The sequence below is a fragment of the Pongo pygmaeus genome, chromosome 11 (assembly GCF_028885625.2).
Source record: "Pongo pygmaeus isolate AG05252 chromosome 11, NHGRI_mPonPyg2-v2.0_pri, whole genome shotgun sequence".
Lineage (NCBI taxonomy): Eukaryota > Metazoa > Chordata > Mammalia > Primates > Hominidae > Pongo > Pongo pygmaeus.
In genome coordinates, this window is record NC_072384.2 from 143,229,855 (window position 1) to 143,248,142 (window position 18,288).

The 18,288-nt window shown below is 40.8% G+C and overlaps 1 pseudogene; it reads left to right on the plus strand.

Moving 5' to 3' along the window:
• The first annotated feature begins 12,907 nt into the window (after positions 1-12,907).
• LOC129031937 (large ribosomal subunit protein uL23-like) lies at positions 12,908-13,394 on the plus strand (annotated as a pseudogene).
• Positions 13,395-18,288: the final 4,894 nt, after the last annotated feature.

Sequence of the window (18,288 nt, forward strand, 5' to 3'; positions counted from 1 at the left end):
GGACAGGCTGCTGCGCCAGACGGCCCTGGACCGCCGCTTACGCCCCTAAGCCGCCCTCCCAGCCCAGGTGACCCGTCGCCCTACCCGGGGAGCATCGCCCTCCTCCGCCGGGGCCCGAGCCCGGCGTGGGGGTTGCAGGCCGGCGCCACAGCCTGAGGACACCGCGACCTCTGCCCCGGGGAGCGCGCCGAATGCCGGGTGGGGCTGCTGTTGCGGGCCGTGGAGCCGCAGCCCCGCTGGAGGGCAGGGTCCGGCTGGGCGTCGGGGTCCTGGCAGAGACCGCGGCGAGGGCAGGAGCAGGTGCACCGGCCGCTGCACAGGCGCCGCCAGGCTCCCGGACATCGCGGGCGCGCCCCCTGGTGGCGGCCGGCTCCGGAGCTGCGGGAGGGCGGTGCCCAGTTCCCAGCCAGGCGGCAGCGCGAAGCTCCTTCCCCGCGTGGGGGAGTGGGCGTGGCCCAGCAGCCCGAGTGCCTCGCTAGTGAAAAAGCTGGGGTTGGAGCTGCCACGGAGGGAGGTGTGGGGGCCTAGGGGGCTCTGCCTGGACCTTCTGGGTGTCCTCCTGCGACCTCAGGTTCCTCACCTGTCCCAGAGGACTGATGGGCTGCTATGGCAGGGTTGTTCGGAGGATTAAACCAGATAGTCCCAGTAAAGCCCCATTAGCTCCCCTGGCCTCTGGATTTTTTTTTTTATATTATTTTTCTGGCTTTCCTAGGAAACTTTGCGGAATGTGTCCAGGTGTTGAAGCGGGAAGGCTGGACCCCCTCCCTTGGCGTCGCGGTTCCTTCCAGACGCCCCCTCTTCTTAGGCTGTTTTCAAGCGCACACCCGGCAACATGTGCTCTACCCAAGAGGGCTTCACAGATCTTCCTATGGGTCTAAAACCGGAAAGCTTTGTTCCCTGACCCCTGCCCTCATGTCACCCCAAACCCAAGACTTTTGGTGGAGCGGGCTTCAGACTCGAGTGTCAGTTTAGTGCTTTTTCCCTAAGGTCTGCCCAGGGCTCTTATGACGGGGTTAGGGTTAGGGGTTAGGATTAGTGTTAGGGTAAGGGTCAGGGTCACGGTTAGGGTTAGGGTCAGGGTCAGGGGTTAGGGTCAGGGTCAGGGGTCAGAGTTAGGGTTAGGGGTTAGGGTTTGGGGTTAGGAGTTAGGGTTAGGAGTTAAGGTTAGAGGTTAGGGTTGGGGTTAGGGTTAGGGTTAGGATAGGGTCAGGGTCGGGGTCGGGGTTGGTGTCGGGTTCGGGGTCAGGGGTCGGGGTTAGGGTTAGGGTTAGGGTTGGGTTAGGGTTAGGGTAATGTAAATAATTTCACATTATGACTACTAATAAATTATTATTTATATTACACTATTACATAATGTAAAGGCTATTAAAACATGTTTGTCTTCAAAGAATGGCCTTGGTTTCTGTTTGCAGTGTCTCCTCATGGAAAGGTAGTGCGTTCCTGCTAAATCATGGACAAAACGGGCCTCCAGGAGCTACAGGCTGCAGCAGCAGCTTCTCTTCTACGTCCTTCACTGCCTGATACTGTTGTTGACTTTGAAAGCTTCTTTCGGTCTAGTTTTATCAACAGAGCTAGTATTTCATGAGGATCTACTACATACCAGGTTCCAGAAAGCTAAATGCCTTTTGTTTGTTATTATTCACCAAATACAAATTACAACTCTCTTCTCATTACTCATACAACAAAATTTAGCTGAGGGAGATTGAGTGACTTTCCCAGGGTCACACAGCTACTAAGAGCAGAGTCGTATTTAGATTCATGTGGGAATACTGAACGCAGAAATGAACCAGCGGAAACATCCTACGTTCCAAAAGCCTACTGAAGCCATTTGTTCTTATTTTAAGGAAAATCTTTAGGCTAATTTTAAATTCCAAATACCTATGAATGGCAGAGATCTACAGATTTGATTCTGATGTAAGAAATGATGCTCACCTGCTGGTTACTGCTACCACCCCACAACCCTGAGCATACTGGACAAATGTCTAAGCCTCGTGGTTAGTGGGGACAATGCTGGTGGAGTCTGAAGTTGTCATGCAGTGACTCACTCAAGCTTAGGCAGATTTGGTGATATATGACACAGAGATGCAAAGAAATGCTGTAGCTGATACACACAGGATGGCTCTGGGAGATGCAGAAGGAGCACATCACCCAAAATAGAGCCAGACAGACATCTTTAAGGAAGGAGCAAAGGGGCTGCATCTTAAAGAATGAAGAAGGGTTTTGTCATGAGAGATGGGGCAGGAAGTTCTTGAGAGGCAGAGGGAGAGCATGAGAATGTTGGGAAGGGAGGAGAGATTCTTATACTTCTGGGAAGCTGACAATCCATCAGCATGTCCAGAAGGAAAATAAGGTGGAGGAGCAGAAATAGATGAGGCTGGATATAGAAGCAGGGCTGAAGCTGTGTCGATTGTGGTAAAGAGATGTGATTCTATCCAGAAGGCAATAGGTAGCATTCTAAACAGAGATCTTTTAAAACACGAATCAGCAAATATTTTCTGTAAAGGGCTAAATGTTACATATTTTAAGTTTTCCAAACCATATGTTCTCTCTCTCAACGACTCAGCTCTTCCATTATACCATGAAAGTAGCCAGAGATATTATATAACACATGTATTGGCTGTGTCCCAATACAACTTTACTTACAAACGCAGACTGTGTCAGACATGGTCCATGCATAGTAGTTTGCCACACCCTGTTTTAGAAAGCTCAGGTTTATGATGTGATGGAGAATGCCTACAAGAGCTCTTGTTTTAAATGGTAGAGTGAACATACACTGGAATTCTATCCTGCTTGACCCAAGCTCTTGATAGTGAAAGGTAGAAAAGATAGATAGTAAATAGATAGATAGATGATAGGCAGGTAGATAGATAGATGATAGATAAAGAAAATACATAGCTGTTCCAGAAAGCAGAAATGGATAACTTAATGAACCAAAAGCAGAGTAATATACTTTAGAAAGGAAGCAGGCTGCAAAACCCACAGTGGCAAAGCAAATTGAATTTCCAACTGCCTCTTGTAGCCCCTTCCTGCAAGTAGTCATAGCCCAGGGTGTTCGACTTCTTCCTCTGTTTTTTGTTTGTTTGTTGTTTGCTTTTCTGTGGGGTTTTTGTTGTTGTTGTTGGTTTTTGTTTTTGTTTTTTTAAATTCCCTTTCCCTGCTTTTTTGTCACAGCAGCCTTTGTCACTTCAAACACCGCAAGTGTTCTTTAAAAAAAAATTATATCAACATTTCAATTAAAATGCAACATGTCTGAAACTTGGTATCTGGAGAGGTGAGATGGGCAAAGGAGCCCTTGTTACTGCACGTTTTCATTCTCCAAACTTCACCTTGCACACAGTAACAGACAATGCACAAAGCCACTTCCTCATGGACTGAAATTCTGAAATCCTTTTATGCCTGGCCTTTCCATCCTTCAACTTCCCCTCTCCCACGCTGTGAATGATTGTACTGGACATTTTTGTTTTAATCTCAGTGGCAGGGGAACACAGGTAGCTCTAATATAGCTGTGACCCAGATGCTTGTGTTTCTAGCATGTATTTATTTTGCAGCAAACATTTACATCCATGATTTTTCACTGTCTTTTGAAAATAATTAGGCAATATCTCATCTGAGGTAGGATGTTTCTAGTGGTTGTGTTCTGAGGGAGAAAAACTAATCTGTTCTCTTTCCACAGCGTTCTAGGAACAGTAAGAGGACTTTGTGCAAGAATAATTTGTTTCCACACTACAGAGTGGGTAATAAGCAGATTAGTAAAAACAATTCTGCTTCACTTCAATAACAGCCTCCTCCAACTCATTTTTTCTCAACAAACTTATTTTTCCAGCAGAAGAATCCCAGACTTCTTAGAGAACCCAGTGACTTTTTGCACCTTAAATCTGTGAAATCCTCAGGTTTTCTTCTGCCATATCCATAGTTCAAACAAAGATGAGGCAAAGCTAGACACATTCCTGAAGGAACCCAAGAAATTCCTTTCTTTCTCTCTCTGGAATGAAACGAATTCTCTAGACTGCCAGTTCTAACCTTCAAAAACCAAACCTGTTTGTGAGATCTCCTTCAAATACTACTGTAGACCCCAGTGTTTATTCATTAATTTTTTTAAATATTTGTTTTATTTGGAATCAAAGTATTTGTAATTTTAGTATTTGTATTAATATAAGGGAGAAATGTTTAAATCTGTCTATGCCATATGTGCCTCTGGCTTATTGCTCAATTAATTGTAGCCTCAGGCTAAACTTTGGTTTCTGTCTTTAATTTTTGTGAGAAGAAATATAACTGATCTCAAAACATCTGCTTTTATTGTAGGGACTTGTGCTGCCATCTCCATTCCTCTCTCTTTTCTTGCAATCTGGGTGGAGGTTCTTTAATATGAACACTTCAACCACCTTCACTCTCCCGTGTCCACTATCAGCACACTCAAACTTATCCAGCCAAGGCTGTCATCTTAGGCCAGGGATTTTTTAGGAATCTATTTTGCTGTGATGTGGCTGGCACCCCTTTGACTCACTGTATCACCCCAGGGTTCTTTTCATTTTAGAAGCCCAAGAGGGCAGAAAAAGAAGTAGGTGAGCAATTAAACACTCTGAGTCAGGAGCGTCTCCCCTTGTGTTAAGCAATGTTGTAGAACATCGTATTTAGTAAGCTCTTTGCAGATGAGCCACGTGGCTGCTGAGCACACATGCCTGCTTGCTGCTGTGAGCTCAGACACCATCATCATTAGTCTTTTCCACCTCTGGAGGGAATTGTAAGGGCCACTTAATAACCTGTAAATCATAGAGAGTTAAAGATGCTTCCCCAAAACACTGATGACAGAATGAAAGGTGAAGAGTGTTAGCCACAGGTCAAAAGTGCAGGAAAGTCTCTCAGTGTGGGTTGTTGAAGAAATGCAGGTCTTTTTCTTTTGGAAGTCTCCCTAGAATGGGGTCAAGGGCCCTGCCCATTCTAGGATGAAAAATTGGGATATTAGACACCCTCAGATATTTATCCCAAGTTTTCATTTTGGGCTTTTAATTAGTTTGTTCATCCATCACAATCTCAAATGCTAAGCAAGGCATTTGAATCTCTCCACAGTCCAAATCAGCACCGTCCTTTAAAGTTGAGTTTCTTATTATTCTCACCGGATATACCTTATTTATCCCACACCCACCCCAATAACATATCGTGCCCACTGTTATCTTTGAGAAAACACTTGAATTTTACTCAGCCTGGAGCGCTCTTCACATGTCTTGTCCAGATCCAGTTCAGACTCATTCTTCAGCCGTGCATCAGTCAATGGGGGTTAGGTTAAACTGTGGTGACAAACAACCTCTAAATTTCAGTGGCTCAAAAATCTTCTTCCTCATTTATTTACATCTCATCACTGGTCAGGTGAGAGGTAGCTGTGTGCTGTGTCATCCTAACACAGGAATCCATACGGAAGGAGGGACCATCAATAAGGTCCCCATTGCTGTAGAAAAGAGAAAAAAGCATGCAGAATAGAACTCTGTTTCTTGCAGATTTCTCCTGAAAAAGTCACATGTTATTTCTTCTCACCTCCATTGGCAAAAAAAAAAAAAAAAAAAAAAAAAAAAAAAAAAAAAAAAAAAGAAAGTCATGTGGCCATGGGAAAATTTAAGTAGGTGGGATGGAACAGCCAGAATGCATTCATAAGAAATGAACTGAAAATATTTAGAGAACAGCACCAATGACTATCATGAATGCCAACATACATCCCTAACAACCCAGTGCTGTTACCCTCCACACTTTTTATGTCTTTCAAAGTATTAGAACTTCATATCTGAAGCCATACCACTCAGAGGGAATGCAAAATACATAATGACATCTCCTTTAGGATGTCCTTAGAGAATTCAAGGGAAAGAAGTTAAATAATTTAAAAGTGCTTTTGGGTACAGCTATTTAGCACTAGATGGTAAGATTAGACATAGATTGTAAAGATAATAATAGGGTTAGGGATAGGATTAGGATCTGGGTCAGAGTCAGGGCTGGAAGTATGGTTAGAGGTGGGGTCATGGTCAGGGTCAAGATCAAAGCCAGGGTCAAAGTAAGGGTCAGAATTAGGGACCAGGGTAGGGATCAGGGTTTAGGTTCAGGGTCAAAGTCTTGGGACAGGGTTAGGGTTAGGATTAGAACCAGAGCTTTGTTCTCCTCAGGACCCACCCGAGGGTGGGTCACCATGGCTTTGGAGCACCTGGTAGCATGTCCACAGTGAAGACCAGAGTTTCATTGTCCTTCAGACTGACCTGGGGAGACGTGGCTGCAGGCCATTGAGGAAGGTGAGGCAAAAGCTTCCTGTCTGCTCCCCATGTGCTGAGGAGGGAGCTCTGCCATGGGCTTTACTTTCACACATTATATTCCACAAGTCTTCTTTTACAAAAGCATCCCTTCCTTGAGGCTTCAGCTGCTCATCGCTGCTCATCATCATAACGTGCCATAATATATAGTAAGATTGAGGTTTGTTTCTGGGGATAGATCTTGGTATAGAGAAAGGAGAAATGCTTAGAGCCACCATCAGGACAGTTGGAATGAAAGCTGGGGATAGGCAGAGGCTGGAGGAAACATGTGCACCCACTGTAAACACTTTTATTCATGTTTTAATTACTCATTTTTCTTACAGTGTTAAATTAGTAAAAATAGTATTGAAAAATTAAAAAGTAGGCATATTAAAACTTGCAACACTATTTAAGCTTAGATATATTATTTGTACCTCATCAACATTTTTTATTTTGTTGAGAATGTCTAAGGTTAATTGGCAGCGTATTTCTAATAGTAGATAGAATAATGTCTGTTTTATAAACATTGACATCCTACATTACACGTGTGAACCTGAAAATCTGAGACAGCTCTCAGATTTTTTAGAAAGTTTATTTTGCCCATCTTGAGGATGTGCACCCGTGATGCATCCTCAGGAGGTCCTGACAACATGGGCCCAAGGTGGTCGGGGCACAGCTTGGTTTTATACACTTTAGGGAGACATGAGACATCAATCAATATGTGTAAGATGTACATTGGTTCAGTCCAGAAAGGTAAGAAGGCCAGACAGGGGGCTTCCAGGTCATAGCTAGGTAAGAGACAAACGGTTTCATTCTTTTGCATTGCTGATTACCGTCTCCAAATAAGGCAATCAGATATGCATTTATCTCGGTGAGCAGATGGGTGTCTTTGGATAGAATGGGAGGCAGATTTGCCCTAAGCCGTTCCCAGCTTGACTTTTTCCCTTCAGCTTAGGGATTTTGGGTCCCCAAGATTTGTTTTCCCTTCATAAGGTGTTCCTATGAGCATTAATTATTCATTGTGTATTTTATTACACAAATAAGGCACAGATTTTTAAAAAATCATCAACTTCATGGCTACCTATATAGACATAATTACATAGAAGCTCAACTAAATTTGCAAATATTCCAGATTTTGGGTTTCCAATAATTCTTTGTGATTCTTTAAAAGGTAAAGTATTTTTTTTCCATAAAACATAGCAACATTTAAAATCACCCGTAGAATGTCCTGCCATTTTTGTTTTTCTAGTTTCCTCATTTTCTGCAAAGCCTCGCTGACGAAATGGACTTTCCTTTTATACTCTTCTGTTTTAGAAAGCATTGTGGTAAAACATTGAATCATGATGGTCATAAGTTCTGTTCACATTTTTTCTTTCTTTGAATATTTTTTCCCAGTGGCCAATATTTGATTCTGTTGTATTATGGCTAAAAGGTAGGCATGGCAACAAAATAAAGGCAAGAAGTCTTTGGAATAAGTGATCCCATCACAATCAATCAGTTTGCCATTGGAACATATTTTTACAAAGTCACTCTTTTGAAAATATTTAGCTATGAATTGAAACAGAGTCTGTAAGGTTAATATTTTTCCTGGTCTAAGGTGAACAGCATTTTAGGTTGCGTCCATGAACCCAGGACACAACCACAGCACAAGAAACAAATACGATAATTAAATTTACACATATGTGTTACTACTGTAACAGAAAACGTGTAAAGAACATTTGTTTTGATTTATATATCAGTCTGCACTGTTTAATTTTTTGTGTCATAAATGCTCTTATTTAAAAAAACAGGACTAGTTAACAGTGTCAATTACTAGTCATTCATGGTATAAATAATTAAACAAGGAAGTGTTAAAAAAACAGTGTTTTAAATAAAGTTTTATTTTACATCTTTTTTTTACTTACACAGAAATTGTCAAAAAAAAAAAGCAGAGATTTCCCACGTGGCCGCAACCTAGTTTCCTCTCTTATTAACATCTTCTATCAGTGTGTCTCACATGGCTTATTAATATCTTACATAATTTGTCACAGTAAATGAACCAATACTGATAGACTATTATTAACTAAAGTTCATATTTCATTTGGATTCCCTTAGTTCTTCCTCTGACCCAGGATCCCATCCAGGATCCCACATGACAGGTAGTCATCACGTGGGCTCTTCCTGCCTGTGACAGTGTGTCAGGCTTTCCATCTCATGATGACCTTAATAGTACTGAGGAGGATTGGTCAGGCATTTTGTAGAATGTCCCCCATTGTCACTTCATGTTCTCAAGGTGAACTGTCTGCTTTGATGTTCACTTGGATCATTTGGCAGAGCTACTGTTTGTCAGATTTCTTCACTGTGAAGTTATTTTTCCTCCTTGTCCATATTGCATGTGTTCTTTTGGAGCAAGTCACTATGCAGAGCCCACACTTACGGAGTGAGGAGTTGGCTCCACCTTCTTGATGGCTGAGTGTCTACATCAATTATTTGGAATTCTTTTGCAAAGGAGATTTCTATGCAACACCATTTGCTTATTCACCTATGTATACATATACAGACACCTAGATAATTACTTTAAGCTTTAGTTATTATTCGACACTACAGCATTATGTTGCACAATTCATTCCTGTGTTGGCCGTTGGTAGCTGTTTTTATTGGCTCTTATTTTTCTTTGATATATTTTAATTTTTTTTAGTACTTACTTACTTTCTGATACTTCAAGGTTATCCTGGCTCCTATATTTACTGTCCCAGTTCTAGTATCAGACATTTCTTCAAAGAGCCTGATGTCTTTCAGAATGGTAGGAAAACTTACATCTGGCTGCTGAATTAGCACATTGTATCTTGTCCCTCATTAGCAATGCTAGGAAGTATATGTATGTATCTAACCTACCTACACACACCTAATTATAAAGTTTTCTATGTATAACTGTGTGTCTATATTAAACTAAACATAAGTTTACATTGATGTCTCCACCTCTGATCTACTATCACATGAATCATCCTAGACTTCTTGCTTTGCTAATTTGTAACCTCCCACTTCAACACTGAGAAACCTGGTTCCTACCATCTGCGACTTATGTAAGTCATTGTTTTATTCCAGATACAGATACTGTGGTTTTACAATTGTTCACAATTGCTTCTGTTGGAAAGGACTTTATAAAATGGAATCCAGTGATGAAGTATAGTTCATTTTCCTTCAGCCTACAGATTCTATTCATTTTCAAAGTGACTTAGGTCAACACCATTTTCTCTGCACCTTCAGTGAGTTTTTACCTACATTTGTGTCTTAGTCTATTTTGTGCTTCTGTAACAGAATACCTGAGACTGGGTAATTTATAAGTAAAAAAGGTTCATTTGGCTCACAGTGCTGGTGGCTGGAATGTCTGAGACTGGGCAGTTGCATCTGGTGGGGCCTCAGTCTTTTTCACCTCATGGTGGAAAGTAGAAGGGGAGCAAGGGGTGCACCAGAGATCACATAGCAAAAGTGAAAGCAAGAGGGAAGCCAAGGAAGCCAGACTCTTTTTAACTACCTACTGCTGCAGGAATTAATCCATTCCTGTGAGAGCAGAACTCACTCACCCCCATGGGAGTACATTAATCTATTCATGAGGGATCCATCACCATGATGCAAACACCTTCCACTAGGCCCCACTGCCCCACACTGACACAGTGGGGGTCAAATTTCAACATGAGTTTTTGCGGGGACAAACCACATCCAAACCATAGTAATTTGTAGCATAGTTAAATTCTTTTTCACATGATGTATTCTGTCCTGGGATACTCCACACCCTGAGTAATTTTATTTAATTTGAATAGAGTTTGATTTACCCATTTGGCCATAAAATTCTGTGTATTTTGACAAATGCATTGTGGCAGGTATCCCACTATTAAAGTATCATATGGAATGCTTCAAACCCCCACCCCATGGAGCCAATGGCTTCCCATCTGTGTAGTTTGCCTTCTCCAGTGTCTCATTAAATGAGGTCACACTGTGTGTATCCTCCTTAGACTGTCTTCTTCCACTTACCAATGTGCATGCAAGATTCACTCATGTCTTTGTGTGAGTTGATAGCTTGTTCCTTTCTATGGCTAAATAGTACTCCATTGCATGAATGTACCACAATTTGGTTATGCATTATGGGGAGTAAAACCTTCCTCTTCTGGCTTTGTTCCAGGGTTGAAGACCTTCAAATTAACTGACAATAGATATATTAGTAGGAGAGACAATACTTGGCTTCTTATTCCACAAGTATCATTGTAGGACAAAATTCATCAGATGGCAGGATCCAGTTTACAAAGAGGTAAAAATAGCCCAAAAACAAGAAACAAGACTAGAATCTGATAATCCACAATAGCTATAGTTTTCCTCTGAAAAAAATTTTTTTTGAGACAGGCTGTTGCCCAGGCTGGGGTGCAAAGGTGCAATCTCAGCTCACTGCAACCTCTACCTCCTGGGTGCAAGTGATCCTCCCTCCTCAGCTTCCTGATTAGCTGGGACTACAGGCACATGCCATCATGCCCATCTCATTTTTGTATTTTTGGTAGAGATGGGGTTTCACCATGTTGACCGCTGGCCTTGAACTCCTGGCCTCCCAAAGTGCTGCAATTATAGGCATGTGCCACCATGCCCTGCTAAGTTATAGTTTTCCATTGAAACGTAAAATTTCTCTCTGTAATAACCATCATTTTTTATCGTAATCAAAGTAAGACTATTCTTGTTTTAAAAATAAGTGTAGTTTTGTTAGATTTTGCTTGATTATTTATGTAAGTGCAGCAAGAACAGGAGATGACCAAATAGGTGCTTTCAAGTTTCTTTGCTGGAAGTTTTCATACAGAATCTTAGATTTGACTTTCAAAAGCCTTATTCAGGCTAAAAGCCAAGCTAAGAACATACTATCAAATTTCAGCTGCAGTCCTTATAGCTTTGTGTGAATTCCTCTCTTCTTGAAGCCCCCAAAATATCCCTAAATTCCTGGAATTATGTCCTGTTATAAGGTTCTTATTGGACTTTTGATAACAACTATATCATCATGAAAATAAGAGTATTCAGTAAGAATTTCAAAATTCTGGAGAAATCAGGCAGAGAAAAAAAGATAAATGCGTCATTTCTGTTTACAAAAGTATAATCTACTAAATTGTTGTAAGTTACAGTTAGATTAAGAGAAAGAGATTTCTTAAATCCAGAAACTAGAACATTAAAGAACCAAAAATGCTCCAAAAAGCTATAAAATTATAATCAATTTTCAACAGTTCATTCAGTGCCATGTAATCAATTCCAGTCTTGTTGGATCTTGGGTTAGCAGTGTCATGAACCCATCAATTTCCCAACCAGACTTCTGGAGACCTTCACTGAGTCAAGTGTATGGTCTTAAAGTTATTTAAGCAATGTCATCAGAACCCTATAACCAGAGTACCTGTCATAGTCTTTTCCGTGAGTCTCAGAGGGAGTCCTGTGTTGGAGATGAACATTCTGACCTGTAGCTGATTGCAGGAGTTTTCAGGAAAGCATCAGAGCGAAGTAATATCTAAATGACAAAGAGTATGAAATGGCTGTGATGAAAGATCTGAAGAGAGTTCATTCTACCACAACTGACAAGGATATTCAATTTTTTCTGTGGCATACAACATTTATTTATTTATTTAGAGACAGAGTCTTGCTCTGTCGCCCAGGCTGGAGTGCAGTGGCACGATCTCGGCTCACTGCAAGCTCTGTCTCCCGGGTTTATGCCATTCTCCTGCCTCAGCCGCCCGAGTAGCTGGGACTACAGGTGCCCACCACCACGCCTGGCTAATTTTTTGTATTTTTAGTAGAGATGGGGTTTCACCGTGTCAGCCAGGATGGTCTCGATCTGCTGACCTTGTGATCCACCTGCCTAGGCCTCCCAAAGTGCTGGGATTACAGTCGTGAGCCACTGCACCTGGCACAACATTTAAAATAATAATTGGAATTATGACTCATAACTCTATACTGGCACATAGCATGGATAAGGAGGACATTGACAAATTTCCAGGAATTTTATATAATTTCTGAAAACATAAAATTTTACCCACACAACTATAACACAGGGAAGGTTAGGTATCTCTTTTTATTTGTATCTTATGTATCATTTTCCTTATAAAAAATACAACCTACTTTACTTGCAAAACATGCCCCACTTTTCTTGCATGCTTTGCATAGAGTTGTTTCTAGTTATTCTATTATTTCTAGTAGTTTTATTTACATGTATTGATTATAATTTTAATCTTAGTAATCTTTTATTTTCCAGAGAAAACTAGGAAGTAGACAGTTATAAACTGACATACATTAGGTTAGAAAATGTATGAATATACCATCTCCCAATATCTAGAGGGATGTGTTTCCTCATAACACAATTCCTCAGTGTGGCAGAAAAAAACATGTTTATTAATGGGCCAAAATATCTTTAGTCTCTCTGTAAAAATAGGAAGCCAAAAGTATATAAACTTGAATTATTTATGTTCAGTAATTAATGTTTTAGTATTGTATCTTATTTATAAATTGTCTAGATAGTTAATGCAAATCTTTTACTTAGCTTAACTTTAAGGTTAAAAATTACCAAAAGTACTTTGGAAACTACTATTAGGCAGATTTACTGTAAACAAATTATTTTTGAAATAGTGTTTTTCGCTTTTCACAAGATGGCACCGAAAGCGAAGGAAGCTTCTGCTCCTCCTAAAGCTGAAGCCAAAGCTAAGGCTCTAAAGGCCAAGAAGGCAGTGTTGAAAGGTGTCCACAGCCACACGCAAAAAAGAAGATCCACATGTCACTCACATTCAGGCAGCCCAAGACACTGTGACTCCAGAGGCAGCCCAAATATCCTCGGAAGAGCACCCCCAGGAGAACAAGCTTGACCACTATGCTATCATCAAGTTTCCGCTGACTGCTGAGTCGGCCATCAAGAAGATAGAAGAAAACAACACACTTGTGTTCATTGTGGGTATTAAAGCCAACAAGCACCAGATCAAACAGGCTGTGAAGAAGCTCTATGACAGTGATATGGCCAAGGTCACCACCCTGATTTGTCCTGATAAAGAGAAGAAGGCATATGTTCGACTGGCTCCTGATTATGATGCTTTGGATGTTGCAACAAAATTGAGATCATCTAAACTGAGTCCAGCTGGCTAACTCTAAATATATGTGTATCTTTTCACTATAAAAAAAATGCTTTTCATAAGAATGACAACTTAATTAGAATCAAATCTATAAGCTTTAAGATTTTATGTTTCTAGTAAGTATAATATTAGCTTATTTGACTAGAACTCAAGCAGAATGGGAATTTATGCTTGTTTTATATTCAATAGTGATAACTTTGAAGACATAGTTGTTTTATTACACCAAAAATATTATATTAATCTTATTTAACTAAGTTTTATCCAAATCATGTTAACTTAAAAAACATTTGATCAGTTCCTATATTTCTAGGAGCTTGGTGAATATTTATTTGTAAATGCTTATTTTTTTCCAAGCCAAGTTAGAATAGACCACTTTTAGAGGATTTTATAAATGAATTTTGCAATGCTATCCGGAGTTAAGAAAATATCACATATACATTAACATACATTAATAGATATACAAACACAAATAGAGATTTCATAGCTTTCATCCTGAAATTTCAGCCATGAATCAGGCATAAATATTCTGATGGTTAATTTTAGACCTCTACTTGATTGGATTAAGAGGCACACATAGCTGGTAAAACACAATTTCTGGGCATATCTGTGAGGGTGTTTCTGGAAGACACTGAGATAACCATGACCCAATGTGGATGGGCACTGATATGGTTTGGCTGTGTCCCCACCCAGATCTCATCTTGAATTGTAGTTCCTATAATCCCTACATGTCGTGGGAGGGACCCAGTGGGAGGTTATTGAATCATGGTGGTGGTTACTGCCATGCTGTTTCATGATAGTGAATGAGTTCTCATGATCTGATGGTTTTATAAGGGGCTTTTCCCCTTTGGCTCGGCACTTCTCCTTGTTGCTGCCATGTGAAGAAAGACTGCTTTGCTTCCCCTTCTGCCATGATTGTGAGGCCCCTGCAGCAATGTGGAACTGTCAGCCCATTAAACCTCTTTGTTCTTTATCAATTGCTCAGACTCAGGTATTTCTTCATAGCTCTATAAAAATGGATGAATACAGGCACCATCCAATTGGTTGAGAGCCCAGATAGAACAACAAGGAAGAGGAAAGGTGAATTATCTCCTTCTGAAACGGAAACATCCTTCTGCTCCTGCCCTTGACATCAGAACTTCAGGGTCTCAGAACTTTGGCCTCAGAATCAGAGTTACACCATTGGCTTCCCTGATTCTGAGTCCTTTGTATCTGGAGTGAGCCATGCTACCAGCTTTCCTGGTTCTCCACCTTGGAGACAGGCTATTGTGGAACTTCTCAGCCTCCATAATTACGTGAACCAATTCCCCTAATGAATCTTCTCTCATCTGTCTATCTACATATATTCTATTGATTCTGCCTTTCTGGAGAACCCTGACTAATGTGATAACAATAATACAAAATTCACTAGTTTACATTGAAGACTTGGTTTTTGTCTTTGCCCCATTTTATATTTGTATTATAACTGTGTATCTGGAAAATGGAACAATTTTTTTTCTTCTTCATATGAGGGCTAAAGCTTTTTTCTCACCAATATTTTTGGAGATTTTTAAGATTTTCTTTTGTTTTGACATACAATCTTATGGAGGCTGAGAAATAAATTTTTTTTTCTATTTTATTTTTCAGCCCCAGGTGTTTGCTTTTGCAGATTCTTGAGCACATTGAGAGCCTCCAAGGCATGGAGCAGGGTTCCTAAAGTTTCAGTGATTATAGGGAGTTGAGAGACTCAAGTGGGAAAGGAAAAGTCTAAAAGGAGGCAATTTGGAGATAAAAATTTTCTCAAAGGAGCCATTAAAGTTCTAAATAATTCTTAGTAGAGTCATGCAAACAGGAAAGGAAGTAGGATTAGTTCCATATTGGTGGAACAGAGTCAGCAGAGGTTTGAGAAGGGAGAATTTAGTCAACTGAGAAGTTCCCATGAAAGGAGCAAGAACAAGATGACAGAGACGCCTTGAAACAAAAAGCCAGGAATAACTTCCAACCCAAGACGAGAACAGAGAGGCCTCAAAACCAAAGCTAGGATAAGAAACTTGTAGCCCAAGAGTTACCTTCCAGACAAAGAAGCCTGAGATTCCAACCCAGCTTCAGAGAGTACTCACTCAAAATGTTACTGAAACTGTAGGCTTTTTAATGACTTAGCCATGCATACAAAAGGCATTCCCTAAGGTGGCACAGAAGGTGGAGCCCCCATATCCAAAGATAGCCAAGGAGAAAGAAAGACCCCTGTTGCCAGAGCCAGTGGGCAAAGGCAACAGAAAAGGAGAGAAGGGTCCTAATGGGATGAGATCCTTTCAGATTTAGGCTTATACAAACTCCTGAGAACTGGCAGGTTGACAGCCATAAATGGGGTACCAACATTTCTACTGATTGGATTACAAGTTCTCAGGCATCCAAAATGATTAACAAAATGACAATTTCTAGGGCTTCTGTGGGAGAGTATGGAAAGGTCTTTTTGAACCTTTTAATGCTGTCAACGGAAGAATGATGAGGTTCATACATTTGGAAAGGAGACATTTCTTCATTTTTATGTTTATTTTTATTTTTTTTGAGACAGAGTTTCACTCTTGCTGCCCAGGCTGGAGTGCAATGGTGTGATGTTGGTTCACTGCAACCTCCACCTCCTGGGTTCAAGCGATTTTCCTGCCTCAGCCTCCTGATTAGCTGGGATTACAGATGCCCACCACCACACCTGGCAATTTTTTTTTTATTTTTAGTAGAGACAGGGTTTCATCATGTTGGCCAGGCTGGTCTGAAACTCCTGACCTCAGGTGATCCACCCGCCTTGGCCTCCCAAAGTGCTGGGTTTACAGGCATGAGCCACCACACCCAATGAGAGATTTATTTCTTATAAAGGGTTGCAACCTGCAGGGTTGTCCTTCTGACAGGCTGGGAAGCATAGCCTCCAGTCAGAAGCCAGAAACAGATGCTTCAAGGAGGAGGGAAAGGAAACAGTAATTTATGCTGAGTGGAATGGCCAAATACATTTATTTAATAAGCTCTAGGAGGAGTCACGAATATTTATGGAAGGAGAAATGCATGCATGTGCAATTGAGTTTCTTGCTTTTTCATGGGTCCCATGTACAAAAAATGGCAGTGTTAGCATGATCCCAGGGTGGAGTTTTCAGCCATCTGACATTAAAAGGTGAAGCAGAGGACAGGAAAACTCGCTCTGTGCATCCTCTATACGCTGGCCAGAACCTCTCCGTCATGGGTAGTCTCTTATCAGGCAAGAAAGGAGAGGTTGATATCAGTGGTGGAGCCTTTGAAGGGGCTGGTTTCTGTTAAATCCTTAGGGAAGAAAGCCTCATCATGGTTAGCAAAGGAGGGGGTATAACGATGTGTATCTGACCCCCATCTTCCCATCCTAGCAAAGCTGAGAACTCAGTGTTGAAAGTTACTCTGGGGTCCCCTCAACCAAGAGTGGGTCTGTTCAGTCAGGTGGGAGCTTAGGATTTCATTTTCATTTATCACTGCTAATGGGAAAGAGTATGCTGTCTCCATGGCAGCTGAATTTGCAAGAAACTCCTTGGATGGGGTTAATGGCAGTTGTATTTTTCTGGGAACTCTGCTTTAATTGGATAAAGTAAGGTCTGGTAAGATTTCTTCCTTTATCTTCAGTATCTCAAGCGTTTTCATTTAAATAATCTTTATAACAACTTTTGATGTCTGAGTGGATTCCCACACAGTCATCTATTGTAAGACTTTCTGATTCCTTTTTTTTCCTTTGGTCATTATGAATAGGGCTTCTGTAAATAATTGCATGGTAGCTTTTGTTTGGAAATAACATCAAAGTAGTTGTCAAAATACTTACGAATGTGATTTTTGGATTGTAAGGTGAAAAGAGTTCTTTTTTTCCTCCAGCAATTTGTCATTTTTTAAAGAGTTTAGCAGTTCTAAGAGATATAGAGCAGCTGTGCTATCTCATTGTGGTGTTCAGTTCTCTAGTATGTTGAGCATCTTTTTGTATGTTTACTTGCCATCTGTAGATCTTCTTTGGTGAGGTGTCTGTTCAGATCTGTGTGCATTTTTAATTGGGCTGTTTAACTTATCGTTTAGTTTTAACAATTTTTTCTATATTTTGAATACAAATTCTCAGATCTGTATTTTGCAAATATTTTCTTCAATATGTGGCTTGTCTTTTTGTTCTCTTAACAAGGTCTCTTCCAGAGTATAAACTTTAAATATTAAGAAATCCACATTGTCATTTCTTCTGTGTATATCAACCTTTTGTGTCATTTGTTAAAATTCATTACCAAACCCAAAGGCACATAGCTTTTCTTCTATAGATTCTTCTAGAAATGGTATAGTTTTGCATTTTTAGTGTAAGGATGGTTTTGAGTGATTATTTGTGTAAGTTGTAAAGTTTTCATCTACATGCATATCATTTCTTATGGTTTCCAATTAATCGTTCCCTCACTATATTTGGGAAAGACAGAGGACAGTGGGCTCTGTTAGAGTAGATAGATAGCTATACATGAACAGGAGGGGGAGCTCCTGGAAAAGGGAAAGTCTGGGAAGGCTCACCTGGAGGGACCACCAAAAATTCACATATTAGTAGCATCTCTAGTGCTGGGGTGGATGGGCACTTGTCAATTGTGGGTAGGAGGGAGAAGAGGTACCTATGGAGAAACACCATAGAACTCCTCTTAAGATGCCCCAATCATCATTCACTCTGCAATAAAAATGTCAGAATATTGCTAGCTACATGCTGATAAGAAGGACAAAGGGGACATTCTTAAGAGAAACCTGGCACCGTAACTACAGATCAGGGCAGAGAAGGACATTCAAAAGAGGCAGGCGCAGTAGGTACAAACGTGACCGCTGTCAGCCCGCCTGGGATGGTGGGAAGGAGGTTGGTGCAAGAGTGGATTCGGATTGATCACCACACATGTACCTCAACCAACAGTGAG